General features: G+C 43.5%; 1 protein-coding gene across 1 annotated transcript in view; it reads right to left on the reverse strand.

Annotated features, from left to right (window-relative positions):
- raph1b (Ras association (RalGDS/AF-6) and pleckstrin homology domains 1b) overlaps positions 1-19,322 on the reverse strand; it is a 75,736-nt gene that overhangs the window by 46,901 nt on the left and 9,513 nt on the right. Inside the window, 1 exon segment of the mRNA XM_042297062.1 lies at positions 5,037-5,112. The gene's annotated coding sequence lies outside the window, so the exon portion shown is untranslated.

Genomic DNA, 19,322 nt, shown 5'->3' on the forward strand with positions numbered 1-19,322 from the left:
AATCTACTTGAAAATATATGTCAAACCATGAAAATGGCTGTCGAGAAACAATCAATCAACAACCAACTTGACAGAGCTTGACAACTTTGCAAATATTGTACAACCCGGGCGTTGAAAGCTTACTAGTAACTTACCCAGAAAGACTCACAGTTGTAAATCTTTGCCATAGGGGATACTAACGTGTATTGACTCAGGGGATTGAATACTTATCTTATCAAGATAGTGCTGTATTTTCCATTAATTAAAAAATATATATTTTTCATCCACGTTTGAGTATTTTGCATAGATCGTTAACAAAAAAACAACTAAATCCTACTTTGTAACAAATAAATGTGGAGATGGGGTGTGAATACTTTCAGCAGGCGCTGTATATGATCACCATCCAGCTTGTGATCTTGCTCGATTTGATTGTTTACTGTATACCTCTGTGCCACTGAGCTGTTATGTAGCTCTGCTAAAAATGGCACATAGTATACAATTCATTTCTGTTGTGCATGGTCCTTGGAAATGCAAATTACTATGGAAATGTATGATGCAGGAATAAATAGGCATTTATGTATGATAACCACTAGCTCTGTAACCATAGACTATCTGATATCAATCAAATCCATTTATAAAGCCCTTTTTACATCAGCGGATATCTCAAAGTGCTGTACAGAAACCCCAAACAGCAAGCAATGCAGGTGTAGAAGCACGGTGGCTAGTAAAAACTCCTTAGAAAGGCAAGAACTTTGGAAGAAACCTAGAGAGGAACCAAGCTCTGAGGGGTGGCCAGTCCTCTTCTGGATGTAATGGGTGGAGATTATAACAGAACATGGCCAAGATGTTCAAATGTTCATAGATGACCAGCAGGGTCAAATAATAATAATAATCACAGTAGTTGTCGAGGGTGCAACAGGTCAGCACCTCAGGAGTAAATGTTAGCTGGCTTTTCATAGCCGATCATTCAGAGTATCTCTACCGCTCCTGCTGTCTCTAGAGTGTTGAAAACAGAAAGTCTGGGACAGGAAGCACGTCCGGTGAACAGGTCAGGGTTCCATAACAGCTGAAAGTGTTTCATTAATATCCTTGGGTAATGAGTAACATGGTTTCCAGGCTCATAACAACCATCAGTTTGTTCATCGTGGGCTAGTATCATTTCTGGGTTTGATTTTCAAATTTGGCAATCATCATTAAGCCAATTTAGACAGAGAAAGAGACTACTCACTAGGGTAAAAAAAGTCACACACAGACACAATAGAAGTGCAGTCACCCAGCACAGCCATAACCCATTAATGTGTTAAAAGTCCTCAATCTCCTTGCAGAGTAACACCAACTTGGCAACTTAGGATATTGGCTCAATAACAACGTTGCTGTACGTTTATATTTGTACTATTCGGTCTCTTTTACTAGTTATCCTAGTATTTAAGTATCAGTGTCTAACCGTGGTGTCCATAGTAGACAGATTGTGCATAACACACACCTATTTGGGAACAAAGAGCACAGTGGGTATAGAGCTGTCCAATCCACACCCGACCAGTGCACAGGCTCAGCGTCTCCCTATCGGCAGACAAGACAGACCGACACCACAGCACAGATCCCAGAACAGCTGGGAATGTCTTCATTCATCCCAGCAGCCCCAGCTCCTGCCAGCTGCTCCAGCCAGCCTCTGACCTCTTGACCTCTGGCAGCTGGCTGGGAATTGGTAACTGGCACATTGCACACGCGTACATGGGGTGAAACACACGCACACGCAAAATGCACTTGTTATGCCTCCTGACTCTAGCAACTGTCGGGTAGTATGTCACTCTGTCCATTCGTTTGTCTGTCCATCAGCAGTGCCACCTCACGTCCACCACGCCACCTTCGGCTTTCCGGCCATTCCGCACCGTCCATCTCTGGCGTTCCGTAATATTCAGGAATGCCAGCTTGCCCCTGAAGGGTGTACAACACCCCTCCACAACATTCACATGGAATTTGGGACGTACCCACATATACACGCAAACAACTATACTGTTCCCCACTAGCTCATTTTCAGCTCCAGAGGGCTTACTCTCCATCTTCAAGAGTCAGATTCCCTCACCACCAAAGGGGATGGTTAGCTTTTAAAGGACACACACAAACAGTCAACGTCACGCACACACAGTACACACGTAAACACACCCTCCAATAGCACACAATACATGTGTTTTTTATCATCTCCATGGAGACCATAGCAACAACAGCATCCTGCCAGTCAGAAGCAGACCTGCAAAACCCTGTCCAAATTTTTTGGGTACCAGACACACGCGGCAAATTGGAGATTCAACTCGCGCACGTAATACTTGCCGAACTGGGGGGGTTCTTTCCCAGCCCCCTGCTCACACGGTTTGTGAGTCTGATCGCAATTATAGAATTGTACCAAATCAAGTCTATAAAAAAAGGTTGGAATAATTTGACAGCATTCCATTTACACATATGGTAAAAGTCACTAACAAGACCTAATAAGTTAATTGTTTAGACACAAATTGTACAAATGTCTTATCCACGAGAATTTAAAAAAACTAATATAATAAGAACAACAAATGTTTGAAGCAGAGCCTTCGTATCAAATAAACATGTTATCCATAATGAAAAGGAAAAAGCTAAGATAGGAAACAGTGGGTGAGAACAAATCTTCTGGAGACCTTCAAAATGTTCAGGAAATCATTTCCTAGACAGATTTGCCTGGTAGCTAGCAGATTTAGCCTTACGCATCAGGGTAGACTTCTCTCTGGCAATCATTGAAACCTTTTTGGTAACGAGGGCACTCAGCATGTCTGTACTGAGGGAGGCTTTGTACTGGGTTTTGTTCTTGGAAACAGGACTGAATATTTGTTCGTATTGCTATGGAATATGACCAATATATGACCAATAATACAAGGTTGTTGCCTGATAGAGTCTAAACTCATCTTCCACCAGATCAACAGAGGCTCCCTCAGGGATAATGTAGGGAAAGCATGCCATGAAAAAGTTGAGGGATGAGAACATGGCAGCCTGCCTGTTGGCAACGTCAGCGACCACTACATGCTGGAGGAGCACATCTCCAAATGGAAATGTCGGCAATATGTAGTCTACTGCAGAAGAAAATATATTTCTGACATCTGCAGAGAACGTCTTCAGATCCAGCTTGCCTTGGCTTTTTTGTGTGTTTTTTGTTGTTGAATTTTACCCCTTTTTCTCCCCAATTTCGTGGTATCCAATTGTTTAGTAGCTACTATCTTGTCTCATCGCTACAACTCCCGTATGGGCTCGGGAGAAACGAAGGTTGAAAGTCATGCGTCCTCCGATACACAACCCGACCAAGCCGCACTGCTTCTTAACACAGCGCCATCCAAGCCAGCCGCACCAATGTGTCGGAGGAAACACCGTGCACCTGGCAACCATGGTTAGCGCGCACTGCGCTGGCACGCCACAGGAGTTATTAACATTATTCGGCCGATTAATCGGTATCGGCTTTTTTGATCCTCCAATATTCGGCATCGGTATTGAAAAATCATAAACGGCCGATCTCGAACTAGGACACCTGATTTGACTTATCAAAGGCTCAATGATTAGTTGGGTGTGTTAGTGCGGGGCTAGAACAAAAAAAACGTGCACCCCTCTGGGTCCCCCCTAGAGAACCAGAATTGGGACACACACACACACCACTATAAGGGCAGACAGCGTGACAGCCAGGAAACACGAGAGAGCATGTTCTCCACAGTGGCGGTGGAGGGGACAAGACAGTGCAGGACGCAAACTCTCAAAGCACGCGTGACAATTTACTTCAACGCTACTTCTTCACTCTCCGGGAACAGGCCAGTGCGGGGGAGAAAACTTGTTCATTACACCCCTCAGGCAACCACAGAGACTACATCCCAAATAGCACCCTATTCCCTACATAGTGCACTACTTTAGTCCTGGTAGTGAACTGTGTAGGGAATGGGGTGACATTTGGGCTACAAGCAAACATCATTTGAGTCTACCCCTTCACATGGTTCCACTTTAGCCTGACTGGAATTATCCCAGGCCCAAAGACAAGATCCTCGCCTTAACTCCTTTTTCATTTGGGACCTTATTTACGAGGCTAGCTCAGGGAGGCTCCCCTCGTCTGGGCCCCCGTGGCTGTGTTTCATTCCAGGAAGATGTTCCCTCCTTTCTGCACTCGTTCACTCCCCTTCGTGGCTCCCGAGTCGCGCAGCGGTCTAAGGCTCTGAATCTCAGTGGAAGAGGTGTCACTACAGTCCCTGGTTTGAAACCAGGCTGTATCACATCCGGCTGTGATTGGGAGTCCCATAGGGTGGCGCACAATTGGCCCAGCATCGTCCGGGTTTGGCCGGGTTAGGACGTCAATGTAAATAAGAATTTGTTCTTAACTGACTTGCCTAATTAAATAAAGGTTCAATAAATAAAATGAGAAAACGACTCCACCCAGTTTCCACCATATTGTTTTCAAATATACAGTCCTATTAGATCTGTGAAGGGGAGTGTATGGAGGGCAGAAGGGCAGAAGGGAGGGAACATGTTAATGGGATGAAACGCAGCCCCTCTCTCCCAACTCCCTCCCCTGTCTGACCTCTATCTTTCCTGGGTCTGCTCTTCAACTTACAGAAAAAATATCGCCACACATGGAGCAAGAGCATTGGAATAGAATAACAGAACATTGACTTGAATGGGAATGGCCATTCTAGTAATTATATTTATATGCGCAAAGAGCCTCTCACTGTGGAGATTCTGTCAGAGTCTTGGTACAGCCATGATAAAGTGTCCATGACTGGTTCCAATGGCTCACTGAGCTAGAGCATGGTGCTGGCAACACCAGGGTTGTGGGTTCCATCTTCTAAAATGTCCATATTATTATACAATAACAACAGGGGTCAGAAAGTATCGAAAGAATTGCAAGAGGAGCCAATGTATTGGCTAGCCTGGTAGTTGCAGATTGGTTTGTGTCGACTTTCCATGTCATCAACTAACATCCACGACCACTTAGCTATGTGGCGGTGGCTGGCAACTGACTAAACATCAAGCTAAAGGAAGGCGTTAAAAGTGCATCTTACCTCTGGTGTCTCTCTCCCTTTGTCCCGCTCAGGTCAAATGAAGCCAACGCAACAGTCAGGACCAAGCTTTTATGTCCTGGAGAGAAGAGAAGAAAGAATATGAAGCAGATTTGATTCACCATCTATTTTTGTTTTAAAGTGGAGACAGAAAGGGTGGCTGAAATTCAGCTCAGCAAGGGCCATTACTGAGTGAAAAAAGGAAACTGTGGATCGATGATGCTTGTTCTCATAGTGCTGTAGAGAAATCACATGGACTGCGTCGCTGTACACACACACACACACACACACACACACACACAGAGAGGGATCAATCTTACCGCCACAGGGATTAGCTTCAGAGCAAGCCTGGGTGTGGAGCGCTCATAGAAAGGTACACTGGGTTGAGCAAATGCATCAAGCTTAGAAACTAACACATGCACTGTGGCAGGGTAGCTTGTGACAAACACACACACATTTAAATGAGGAGCAACGCACTTCCACGGGCAGATATTCACATTGAGTCACATAACAAAAACTACAATGCTAATCAAAACCCTGACACACATTATGATTCACTAATCACCAGGCTTGTCCCGTATGCTGATTCAGACGAATGTGTCCCATGTCCAAAAAGAATGCCGACCCATATGTTAATCATGATTCAAATGAATCATATAGATGGAAGATTAGGCTCGTGTAAAAAAAAAAAAAAAAATGCTGACTCATGGCCTGGCTGGTCAACCTCTAGCACACGTCTACAGTGTTGGGATAGGTTTGAATTTGGCCTAATGCCCTGACACAACCTCCATCTTTCCCCACGGTCTTCCTCTATCTGTTCTTTATTTCTACATTGTAGAATAATAGTGAATACATCAAAACTATGAAATAACACATGGAATCATGTAGTAAGCAAAAAAGTGTTTTATATTGAGATTCTTCAAAGTAGCCAACCTTTGCCATGATGACTCCGTTGCACACTTTTGGCATTCTTTCAACCAGCTTCATGAGATAGTCACCTAGAAGGCATTTCAATTAATGGGTGTGCCTTGTTAAAAGTTAATTTGTGGAATTTCTTTCCTTCTCAATGCGTTTGAGCCAATCAGTTGTGCTGTGACAAGGTAGGGGTGGTATACAGAAGACAGCCCTATTTGGTAAAGACCAAGTCCATATTATGGCAAATAACCAAAGAGAAAAAAATGACAGTCCATTACTAAGACATGAAGGTCAGTCAATCTGGAAAACTTCAAGAAGTTTGAAAGTTTCTTTAAGTGCAGTCGCAAAAACCATCCAGCGCTATGATGAAAGTGGCTCTCATGAGGACCGCCACTGGAAAGGAAGACCCAGAGTAAGATCATGAAAATAACTGCACCTCAGACACATCAACATCATCTGTTCAGAGGAGACTGTGTGAATCAGGAAAGAAAGCACTACTAAAGGACACCAATAATAAGAAGAGATTTGTTTGGCCTAAGAAACAAGGAATGGAAATTAAACCGGTGGAAATCTGTCCTTTGGTCTGATTAGTCCAAATTTGAGATTTTTCAAACCGCTGTATTTGAGACGCAGAGTAGGTGAATGGATCGTCTCCGCATGTGTGGTTCCCACCGTGAAGCATGGAGGTGGTGTGGGGGTGCTTTGCTGGTGACACCGTCAGTGATTTATTTTGAATTCAAGGCACACTTAACCAGCATGGCTACCACAGCATTCTGCAGAGATACACCATCCCATCTGGATTGCACTTAGCGGGAATACCATTTGTTTTTCAACAGGACAATGACCCAAAACACACCTCCAGGCTGTGTAAGGGCTATTTGACTAAGAAGGAGAGTGACTAAGAAGGAGAGTGACTAAGAAGGAGAGTGACGGAGTGCTGCATGAGTTGACCTGGCCTCCACAATCACCTGACCTCAACCCAATTGAGATGGTTTGGGATGAGTTGGACTACAGAGTAAAGGAAAAGCAGCCAATAAGTGCTCAGCATGTGGGAACTCCTTCAAGACTGTTGGAAAATCATTCCAGGTGAAGCTGGTTGAGAGAATGCCAAGAGTGTGCAAAGCTGTCATCAAGGCAAAGGGTGGCTACTTTGAAGAACCTCCAATATAAAATATATTTTGATTTGTTTACTACATGATTCCATAAGCGTTATTTCATAGTTTATGACTCCACTATTATTCTACAATGTAGAAAATAGTCAAATAAAGAAAAACCTTTGAATTAGTAGGTGTCCAAACTTTTTACTGGTACTGTATACATTTTTGTTTTTCATACTGACTCATATGTTAAACATTATGTTCAACATGATTCAAATGAATCACATAGATGGACCATTAAGCTGGTGTGAAAATTAGCTGACTCGTGTGGTGAACAGGGCCACACGGTGGGTGTTTGTTTGCCTCGGGGGAGTACACACACTCTAGCCTTCGCTATCCCAGCTGGCCTCAGCTGTCCCTTTGTAGAACAACTGTGCAGACGGACTGTCCACACGAAGCATGTGGCTCCCACTCAAAACACAGGGGGGGGTGTTCTTTCATGGTGCGTGTGTGTCTGATACACACACACACACACACAGACATGAAAACACCTCTCACACACACACTGTGTTAGTGTCTGTTTTTGATACTATCACTCAGCTTGACTTACAGTGAGTGATCAAGCCTTCTCTGTGTGATATTTGTCCAGCAATTATGCGTGTCTGTCAACACTGACATTGTATTGGAGGTGACATGTAGGTTTGAACAGCTGTATGCGCTGCAGTAGCAGCAGTGACGCCCAAAGCGGCTGCCGCTGCTCTCTCAGCACACAGGAAGTAAACAAGTGTGACATCATTATCCCAGGTGCTAGAGAGGGAGGATGTGTGCGTAGGGACATTTCTCCCTGGATCCAAAAGAGCAGGACCTTAATCGTCAATCTCTTACACTGGGTATATTCTAAGTGCAGGAGTTGAGTTTCAAGAGCCAAAGCCAAGGTTAGAGAATCAAGTCCTCTATTTGGGATAGGGTTGAAAAACATCTCACAAAACCAGTATTTATCCCCTACAGCCACTAACAGCACATCTTGTCTCTGTTGATTTCCATTCAGACAAGTGTTGATGTTGGTGTAGGCTTCTGCGCTCCACCAAAAAAACAAAATGTAGGGGAAACACCACTTCCTGTACTGTATATTCAAATCTCCCTGGGATACAGGTGTTTCCTTCTCCCACCCATACTTCCTGCTCTGGCACAATCCCACATTTCCTGTCTGAGCAGGAAGCGGGAAAGAGGGCACTATGCAGAGGTGATGTCAGAGGATAATAAAAACTTGTATTGTTACATAGAGGAAAGTGAGAGAGAAATTGGGAGCGTGTACAGTAATGGACATTACCCACCACGAAAGCAATAGGAGGCAAAAACATGTGTGTGTGCATGTGACATGTCCAAACCGGTGACCTCCTCCATATGAAGAAAATGTTGACTATTTCAGAAGAACAGAATAGCATACTCTGAGTTGTTCTTATGTTAGGTCCTGATGTGGCTATGCTAAATGGCTGTGGGCTACACTAGTTCATTTAGCAGACAAGATTAGCTTAGAATTTGGTGGCATTATTGTATCGTATGAAGAATACAATTGAACAAAGCTGAATAAAATATACATATTTTCTCCAAACAATTTGAGGGAGTGCGCACATGGGGCTATTCTGTGTTGAGCGGTTAACAAAGAAATAGGTTCTCTTATATGCTCAATTTAGAGTTAATGTAACTTAGTTCTACAATTATGATTGACTTTAATACATTTTAAGGCTGCATGATGCAACTAATGATGATTTGAAAAAACTTGCATAAAAGGCATGAGCTCTGCTTCGTTTTATGCGCAGGCCTGTACACACTTCATCAGTCTCTCATTCACAATTTGACAAGAAATTGATAATGCCTCGAATTTCCCGGCGGTATCTCCTTTGTGGCCGTAATGCACCTTAAGAAACATATATGCTTTTGTTGTACCCTACTCTGAGTGCTGCGCGCTCTCCACGTGATTGGGTCTTTCTCTCAGACAAGTGAAGACCGACACATCGGGGACGCAACTGCGCCTGCCAATATTATCCAATTCCGAGGTGCATATTGAAGGTATTGGAAGAACTGTCCACATTTACATTTCGTCAGCCAACAAGATGATTATCCCTAACGAACAGCAAAAGCACTAGCCTATGTCAATCTACTATCCTCATTAGTACAAAAGTCAACCTATTGTATTCTGTGCAAGAAATACATATTCCAAACAAAGCATGGGACAGTTGTGGGATGCAATAGATCCCAAATTAATACAACCACTCGCATTAAAAAAAACTTTATGTAATGTGGCTGACAACAGATCAGAACATTTAGATTAAAAATGTAGATAAAGTATTAGGCTATTTCTTCACATTATAAGCGTAACATTAGCGGGAAAACACCATTATCAAAAGTGACCGCAAATACAATTAAGCATGTAATGTATTATAAAAAAGGTGCATTTTTATGGTGAACATTATCTTCCCCAAACTTGAAACTCACGTGCTGCTTATGTATTCCAGTTAGGCTCTAAACCCCTTGTAAAGCGGATCAATGTGCTTCATTTTTATTCGTTTTTTGGCCACTTTAGTCGTGAAACAAATCATATAGGCCTATGGGCTGGACTACATGAGGTGTGCAGTCTGTCTTATGCTGGGCATCATTCACAAGTGATAGGCTAATAGCTCCCCATCAGACTATTCTTCATTTAATCTCATCTTTGCATATACTAAATATTGTGTGTGAAGTTTGTTTTAACTTAGAAAGGTACATAATATGGGTCCAGTCTCGAAACAGGGGGAGCGGGGGAAAAAATGCATATCACCTATGCACTTAAATAGGGGAAGGAGGACTCTTTTCCCGTGATTCCTTTTCATGCCAGTCAGGGAGGCTATACTCCTGTTATAAATATAAGCATTGTACTTAATATTAGGGAAGTTGAGAAATAAATATAGTAAACCTATAAACAGCTGATGGGATCCTCCTCCTCCATTCAGTAGAGGCCATCACTCGGTTTTCTCACACAATTGCATAGCCTATAGAAATGTTGCGCAACATGAGCTCTCATGAAGTGTTTGATTCGATTTTTGAATACATTTGCATTGATGTCAGTGTGATTAGAGGGACAATAGTGTGCTGAGTACCAGGCAGTTAGCAAGTTTGGTAGACTACTAATGACCATCAGCAGCATCAGAGCTTGGAGAAGTCTAATTACCGTGACTATATGGTGTGGCGGTAATATGATCAAGTTGCGCAACAGCCCTGGTTACAAGTCATAAGGAAATCAGTCCATTTAAATAAATAAATAAATTAGGCCCTAATCTATGGATTTCATATGACTGGGAATACAGATATGCATCAGTTGGTCACTCATCCTTTTTTTTTTAAGGTAATGCAGCGTGACATTTCCTTCACATAGAGTTGATCAGGCTGTTGATTGTGGCCTGTGGAGTGTTGTCCCACTCCTCTTCAACGTCTGTGCGAAGTTGCTGGATATAACACTTCACATGTTGTGTAAACGTAAAGGGTATTGTGAACGAGGCTTAAGAGGACGAGTAGGTTAAGTCTTTCAGAAGAGCAAATCACAAGTGACCATAGAGCACGAGTCATCATAACCAGAGAAATGCATGGCCATCACTGGATTAGGGTGAAGTTGCGCTGATCTTAAGTCAGTTTATCAAACAGCGTGAGTTGTTTAGTTCACTCCTGAGTGCGGATAGTGTTCACACTGAACTAAGGGGGTAAATGCATCAGAGTTCAGAAAATCTGCGCCAAACCAATTTGGTGTGAAAGACCCCTCAGACTAGGAGCGCTAGGATCAGGCCCTTCCGGTCCATTATGACAGAAAAGGCTAAATTGATCCAAGAGCAGCACTCCTACTTTAATGAATATGGGCCTTGACTCTCTCACTTTCTGTAAACTTCACTTGTTGCAGCAACAGGTTCATGTTGGCTGACCCTGGACTTGTGAGTAGCCCTCTGATGCCCCATATAACCAATAGGGATGACAAGCTCGGCAACTGATCTGGAACCAGGCCGCACTACATTTGGCACGACAGCGTGTAATCAGGATCACTACACAACAAACCAGGCCCCAGCCAAGAGATTAGCCCAGTCAGCACAGCGGGTGAGTCAGGGAGTTGGACTCGGTAAGGCAGGGTATTAGTCAATGAGAGTGCGTGAGAGTGAGCCACTCACACACACTTAACATGAGCTGTTGTTCTCACACACACACACGTCAGAGAAACAAATGAGTGCATACACATGCACGATGACTGTGTGTGAGTGGTAAAACACTCACATGTGCCTCCAGTGTGAGTGACTAAAGCTTCAAGTGTTGGTTTGATACGAGTCACCATCTCTTTTCTGGTGAGAGGGGCGTAAGGTGAAGTGAAATATCTACAGTAGGCTAGCCAAAGCAGTTGAAACCTTTTCAAATGACATTATTGGCCTGGTCCACCTTTATTCAAAGCCCTGTGACAGCACGCTGTTGCATAACATTTAACATTCAGACGTTGACCAATATAACTCCCTCTGAAGTTTGGGCTACAGTGGTATACCAGGGTCACATTCATGAGGGACTAAATGTTTTAAATAATACAGACAAACAGGGAGGAACTACCTGAACTTGTTCAATAAGAAACCCTCATTTTCTGTTGAAAAGCTATTTGTTCACTGGTATTAAAGCTGCAAAGCATTACAAAGTGAAACTGCTACACAGCCAAGTGTTCCAGATGTTGACTGTGTGAAACTGGTCAAATGACTTGAGGAAAAATGATGAGAATGACCTCAGAGTTTACAAGTACGCATTTCCGGATGACATCACTTACACTAAGAACAGCACGGTCTTGCTCAGACATCTCGCTTTAATTAATTTCTTTCTCTCCTCTCCATCCGATCACTTGGGTCATTTTCATTATCACTAGGCACCAAACTGAAGGAAACAGATTGAAACAGGGAGGGAGGGACCACTTGGACATGTCCAATAGGAAACGCTCAATTTCCTTTTCTTTTCAAAATGTTTTATTTTTATTTTTTTTATGTGACGGTGTGCCCTACTGGAAATGACCCAGTTCCCAACCACTGCCATCAGTCTTCTAACTACTGAGGTAGCTGAAGGTTGAGGAAAACCCCTATTGAGGTTATTGGCTCAATGATGTGCGTCGACCCTCCTCCCTTGGCTCGCTGTAAAATGGGCAATGTGACAGGGAGATGCTGTCTGCATCCCGATTCTCCACCCTTCTCCTAAACCATACACTTGCACACTTCTCCTCATGGATTTAACAATGGTGGAAACTCCCTCCAGCCAATGCTTACACCAATGCAATGCATTTAGATCAATGATGGGGAGTGTGCATGTGCACACTAAGGCTGAAGGCATGGAATATTGAGACAAAGACGCTGTTTTGCCTTCCAACTCTTCTCACAGGTCCAGAACAAATTCAAGGAAACATACAGTATTATACAGAGCCTACATATAGCCTACATATAGATGGCAGTATTCGCGCAAAACTGAAAGCGCGAACTACCGCATTTAACCATAGAAAGTTGGCTGGGAATATGGCCGAATACAAACAGTGTAGTTATTCCCTCCACAAGGCAATCAAACAAGCGAAATGTCAGTATATAGAGACAAAGTGGAGTCGCAATTAAACAGCTCAGACAAGAGACGTAGGTGGCAGGGTCTACAGACAATTGTGGACTGCAAAAAGAAAACCAATCACGTCACAGACATCTTGCTTCCAGACAAGCTAAAAACACCTCTGCCCACTGAGGATAATACAGTGCCACCGACACGGCCCGCTACCAAGGACTGTGGGCTCTCCTTCTCCGTGGCCGACGTGAGAAAGACATTTAGACGTGTTAACCCTCGCAAGGCTGCGGCCCGGACGGCATCCCTGGCCGCGTCCTCAGAGCATGCGCAGACCAGCTGGCTGGAGTTCACAGATATATTCTCTCTCTCCCTATCCCAGTCTGTTGTCCACACAGGCTTTAAGAGTGCCACCATTGTTCCTGTACCCAAGGCGGCATAGATAACTAAATGACTATCGCCCCGTAGCCCTCACTTCTGTCATCATGCAGTGCTTTGAGAGACTAGTCAAGGATCATATCACCTCCACCTTACCCGTCACCCTAGACCCACTTCAAATTGGGTACCGCCCCAACAGGTCCACAGACGATGCAATCGCCATCCCACTGCATACTGCCCTATCCCACCTGGACAAGAGGAATACATTTGCAAGAATGCTGTTCATTGACAACAGCTCAGCTTTCAAACACCATTGTATCCTCCAAGCTCATCATTAAGCTTGAAGCCCTGGCTCTCAACCCCGCCATGTGCAATTGGGAACTGGACTTCCTGACAGGTCGCCCCCAGGTGGTGAAGGTAGGAAACAACATCTTCACTTCACCTCAACACTGGGGACCCGCAACATTGCGTGCTCAGCCCCCTCCTGTACTCCCTGTTCACCCATGACTGCGTGGCCATGCACACCTCCAATTCAAATCATCAAGTTTGCAGACAACACAACAGTAGTAGGCTTGAATACCAACAATGACAATACAGCCTATAGGGAGGAGGTGAGGGCACTCCGAGTGTTGTGTCAGGAAAATAACCTCACTCAACGTCAACAAAACAAAGGAGATGATTGTGGACTTCAGGAAACAGCCGAGGGAGCACCCCCCTATCCATGGGACAGGTGGAAAGTTTTGTTCCTCGGCATACCCATCACAGACAAACTTAAATGGTCCACCCACACAGACAGTGTGGTGAAGGCGGCGCAACAGCGCCTCTTCAACCTTAGTAGGTCTAAGAAACTTTTACAGACAGACAATCGAGAGCATCCTGTCAGGCTGCATCACCGCCTGGTATGGCAACTTCACCGCTCATAACTGCAGGGCTCTACCGGGGGCAAACTACCTGCCCTCCAGGACACCTACAGCACCCGATGTCACAGGAAGGCCAAAAAGATCATCAAGGACAACAACCACCCGAGCCACTGCCTGTTCACCCCGCTATCATCCAGAAGGCGAGGTCAGTAGAGGTGTATCAAAGCAGGGACCGAGAGACTGAAAAACAGCTTCTATCTCAAGGCCATTGTTGGAAGTGGAAGCACAAGCATTTCGCTACACTTCCAATAACATCTGCTAACCATGTGTATGTGACCAACACAATGTGATTTTTAAAAAGAGCCATGAGCGCATGGAACTCCCATCTCAAACAGAGCGAGTGAACAGCAAACCTGGTTTCAAAAGACAAATAAAGCAACACCTCACGGCACAAGTGATCTACTTTTTGTGTGTACGTACTGACATGTGTAACTGATAGATGCAAAACACACACAATACATGTTAATGTTTTTAAATGCATGTCACTTGTAAAGTCTTCTGTCTAATGTCGTTTTCGCTGCGTGTCGGACCCCAGTAGGACTAACTGTGGCCATTGGCGTCGGCTAACGGGGATCCTAACAAAATAAAAATCACTCCCATCCGTATGGCCATTCGCCACATCTGTAAAGTGAATTCTATTCCACAACGGATGTGAAGAGAATGTGTGTAATGCATCTTGCATGTTTTAAATAGGTCATCTGGGCCTGGAAAGCCAAGAAAGTGAAGGCAAGTTGTACATCTTTAATGGAGGTTTTCTATTTTATACTGTCTCAGCTCATAATATAGAGAATGCTATAAAAGACTCAGTGGGAAAAAACGAAAACTTACAACAGATCAGTCATTCCACCTCAAAAAGGACAAGAGGATTTTGTCACCCACCATCTAAGATTATTCTATTATTCTGAAACCGTTTCTGTAGTTAGAAACGGATGAGACCATCATTCCTGAAACCTTATTTTGTTGAAATATAATTTGATCTGAGAAATTAAAGCTGATTGATTGCACCCAAATTGCCCATTTTAAAATGTATAGGATTCATAAAATCTAAAATAAATACAGTACAAAACATCCGATTTGGACCATAACACAGTACACAAACCGGCCATCGTGCGCTATTGTGCATAAATGTATTTTTTCCCTCTACACCAAACACGATCAAGACACGCAGGTTAAAATATCAAAACGAACTCTGAGCCGATGACATTAATTTGGGGACAGGTCGAAAAGCATGAAACATGTACGGCAATTTAGCTAGTTAGCTTGCTAGCTAATTTGTCCTATTTAGCTAGCTTGCTGTTGCTAGCTAATTTGTCTTGGGATATAAAACATTGAGTTGTTATTTTACCTGAAATGCACAAGGTACTCTACTCCGACAATTAATCCACACATAAAACGGTCAACTGAATCGTTTCTAGTCATCTCTCTTCCTTCCAGGCTTTTTCTTCTCTTGACTTTATAATGCGATTGGCAACTTTCATAAAATAGGTGCATTACTGCCACTGACCCCGTTCGTCTTTCAGTCACCCACGTGGGTATAACCAATGAGGAGATGGCATGTGGGTACCTGCTTCTATAAACCAATGAGGAGATGGGAGAGGCAGGACTTGCGGTGCGATCTGCGTCAGAAATAGAACTGATTCTATTTTAGCCCTTGGCAACGCAGACGCTCGTTGGCACTCGCGAGCAGAGTGGGTGCAATAATTGAATAACATGGATTTCTGAATTTATTTTGCGACGCTCGTGCACGTGACGTGTCCAGTCTGGTCAGCATGTAATTCTTCCCAACAATGAGTAAGACATGAGGAATCCAATAAAATTATCAATAGCCACCTACAGAACCCACACACCCTTCGCCAACCCCGCCCTTACAACCAGTATCAGTTCTCTGTCTGGCAAGAAGTATGGAGCTGCTGCTTGAAATCTGGCTTCTTCAACCTTTGTAATGTGGAAAAGGGTACTACCTGAACTTGTCAATTTCCTTTGCAAAAGGTTTTGCTAAAGTGTAACTTTACTGAACACCACCCATATAGCTAATGTCTAGATTCAATGGTAAGAGAGAATCATCCAAGTGCCAAAAGTACAAAAGGCTGTTTACAGCCATTCAGCTCTTCCAAGACAAATACATGCTGAGCATAGCCACACACACACACACACACACACATATACAACCCCAATAGAAAAGAGCAGAGTGTCACAAAGAAAGACAATTGTCCACTCATATTTTCTTGAATCACAAACACACATCTACAAAAATGCATGTATTCATAGGACAAAAACAGTTCCCTGAGGATTTAAAAGGAATGTGACCAAGAGACCACTCAGGGGAAACAGAGAAAACAAAAAACTACAGGCAAGATAAATAGTGGAGGACTTTCACAGTGGGGTGAATGGAAGAACTAGCGTAATCTGCACCGCTAATGACCTGATACTAGAGTTCACAGATTTCGCACACACACACAGACAAATGCAAATCTCAGGCAAATCCTGGCTCCTCTCTACCACTCCATATCAACACAACAAACAGTCAGAACCTGACAGGGTGTGTGTTTCTCCTCATCTCCCTCGCCTCCTAATGTCAAGCTTGGCTTCTCTCTACCACCCCATACATAAACACACATCAGTGCTGCTCTCAGTGTTCCATGAGAACCAGCTGAACTCTGGGAGGGGAGAGCAGCGAGCACACAGGATGGGAAGGATAATGATGTCTATCCCACCTGGCTGATGGGAGACAGCCTGTTTCCATGGCAACGAAGAAAACATCACAGGGGTCATAGGAAGTCACTCAGAACAGAACTTCTCCCTGGAGGGAAAGAGGACATACTGCATCCCAAAAATGGCACCTTACTCCCAGGCTGGGCTCAAACACCTCAACTAAACCACTGATTTGGTCCGTTGGGTCTTCTTAGATTGTGCCCTGCCTCGAAAATAATCTAAAGGCCATCAATAGCTACATCCACGCCCTTTGGCATCAAAACTGCCAATTGAAACCAATAGACTGACTAGGCTAAAAATAAAAACATGTGATCTCATTTCCCGGACTGGATTGGTGAAAGCAATATGGAAGAGTGCAACCTTCAGGTTATTAGGCCTATGTTATGGTGGGAAAGCAGCCATAATGCTTACTCTGACTTGGCCATGGGTCAAGGCTTCATTGCTTCTTGAGCTTCCGTGCCTTGAAGAATCATTTAGGTAAAAGAGATGGGCCATAGGAGAGACCTTTTCAGTTTTGGAATGCAGCCATTCTGTACTTCAGACCTGGATCATACTCGTTAGAGCAAAGCCTAGCAAAACGTTTTGCAACGGAAACGGAGTTCAGGTTACAGTCAATTTCTAACATCCTGTCACATGACACTAATGGCAACACTGATTGGACCACAGTAGGAGCAAGCAGAGGCCATCTGCCTGTAGCTAACAGAGGGGGGCCTTTGAGGACACAGGCTAAAGGCATCCGCATGCTTCCTATCCGAAACGGTTTGTGCATACAGTTGAAGTCGGAAGTTTACATTCACTTAGGATGGAGTCTTTAGAAATCATTTTTCAACCACTCCACGAATTTCTTGTGAACAAACTATAGTTTTGGCAAGTGGTTTAGGACATCTACTTTGTGCATGAGAAGTAATTTTCTCCAACAATTGAATACAGACAGATTATTTCACTTTAAATTCACTGTATCACAATTCCAGTGGGTCAGAAGTTTATACACTAAATTGACTGGCATTAAACAGCTTGAACAATTCCAGAAAATAATGTCATGGCTTTAGAAGCTTCTGATTGACTCAAATGATGTCAATAGCCTATTGGAGGTGTACCTGTGGATGAATTTCAAGGCCTACCTTCAAAGTCAGTGCCTCTTTGCTTGACATCATGGGAAAATCAAAAGCAAATCAGCCAAAACCTTAAAAAAAAAAAATACAAAAAATTGTAGACCCCCACAAGTCTGGTTCATCCTTGGGAGCAATTTCCAAATGCCTGAAGGTACCACGTTCATCTGTACAAACAATAGTACGCAAGTATAAACATCATGGGACCACGCAGCTGTCATACCACTCAGGAAGGAGACTCGTTCTGTCTCCTAGAGATGAACGTATTTTGGTGCAAAAAGTGCAAATCAATCCCAGAACAACAGCAAAGGACCTTGTGAAGATGCTGGAGGAAACAGGTACAAAAGTATCTATATCCATAGTAAAACGAGTCCTATATCGACATAAGCTGAAAGGGCGCTCAGCAAGGAAGAAGCCACTGCTCCAAAACCGTCATAAAAAGCCAGACTACAGTTTGCAACTGCACGTGGGGACAAAGATCATATCTGTGGGAGAAATGTCCTCTGGTCTGAAGAAACAAAAATATAACTGTTTGGCCATAATGACCAACGTTATGTTTGGAGGAAAAAGGGGGAGGCTTTCAAGCCAAAGAACACCATCCCAACCGTGAAGCACAGGGGTGGCAGCATCATGTTGTGGGACTGGTACACTCCACAAAATAGATGGCATCATGAGGATGGAAAATTATGTGGACATATTGAAGAAACATCTCAAGACATCGGTCAGGAAGTTAAAGCTTGGTCGCAAATCGGTCTTCCTTGGCTATAACCCCAAGCATAACAACAAAGTCAAGGTATTGGAGTGGCCATCACAAAGCCCTGAGCTCAATCCTATAGAAATGTTGTGGGCAGAACTGAGAAAGCGTGTGCGAGCAAGGAGGCCTACAAACCTGACTCCGTTACACCAGCTCTGTCAGGAGGAATGGGCCAAAATTCACCCAACTTATCGTGGGAAGCTTGTGGAAGGCTACCCAAAACATTTGACCCAAGTTAAACAATTGAAAGGCAATGCTACCAAATACTAATTGAGTGTATGTAGACTTCTGACCCACTGGGAATGTAATGAAAGAAATAAAAGCTGAAATTATTCACTCTACTATTATTCTGACATTTCACATTCTTAAAATAAAGTGGTGATTTTAACTGACCTAAGCCGGGAATTTTACTAGGATTAAATGTCAGGAATTGTGAAAAATGTTTAAATGTATTTGGCTAAGGTGTATGTAAACTCCGACTTCAACTGTATATGATGACGACATTTTGGTCTTCGGTAAGGTTTTTTTATGGGTGGTTTGCAAGCATTTTCTTCCTCTCGAGGCAAGCTGAAGTTCAGAGCCGAAGTCTACGCCCCTTCGTTGGTCATTGGTCAACAGTAGGGCTTCTTCAACTAAGTGTTTTGTTGTCATTCAACTATATGACTCGTTTCCATGCACATTTTTTCACTTGAGAAATACTGCACCAAACATCTTAGTTAGATGTAAAATTGCGTGACTAAGATCTCCTATGCAAAAATGTTTAAATTAATGACAGATTTCTTGTGTTACACTGAACAAAAATAAAAGGAAATCAGTTAATT

The sequence above is a fragment of the Oncorhynchus tshawytscha genome, linkage group LG14, assembly GCF_018296145.1.
Source record: "Oncorhynchus tshawytscha isolate Ot180627B linkage group LG14, Otsh_v2.0, whole genome shotgun sequence".
NCBI classification, from domain to species: Eukaryota; Metazoa; Chordata; class Actinopteri; order Salmoniformes; family Salmonidae; genus Oncorhynchus; species Oncorhynchus tshawytscha.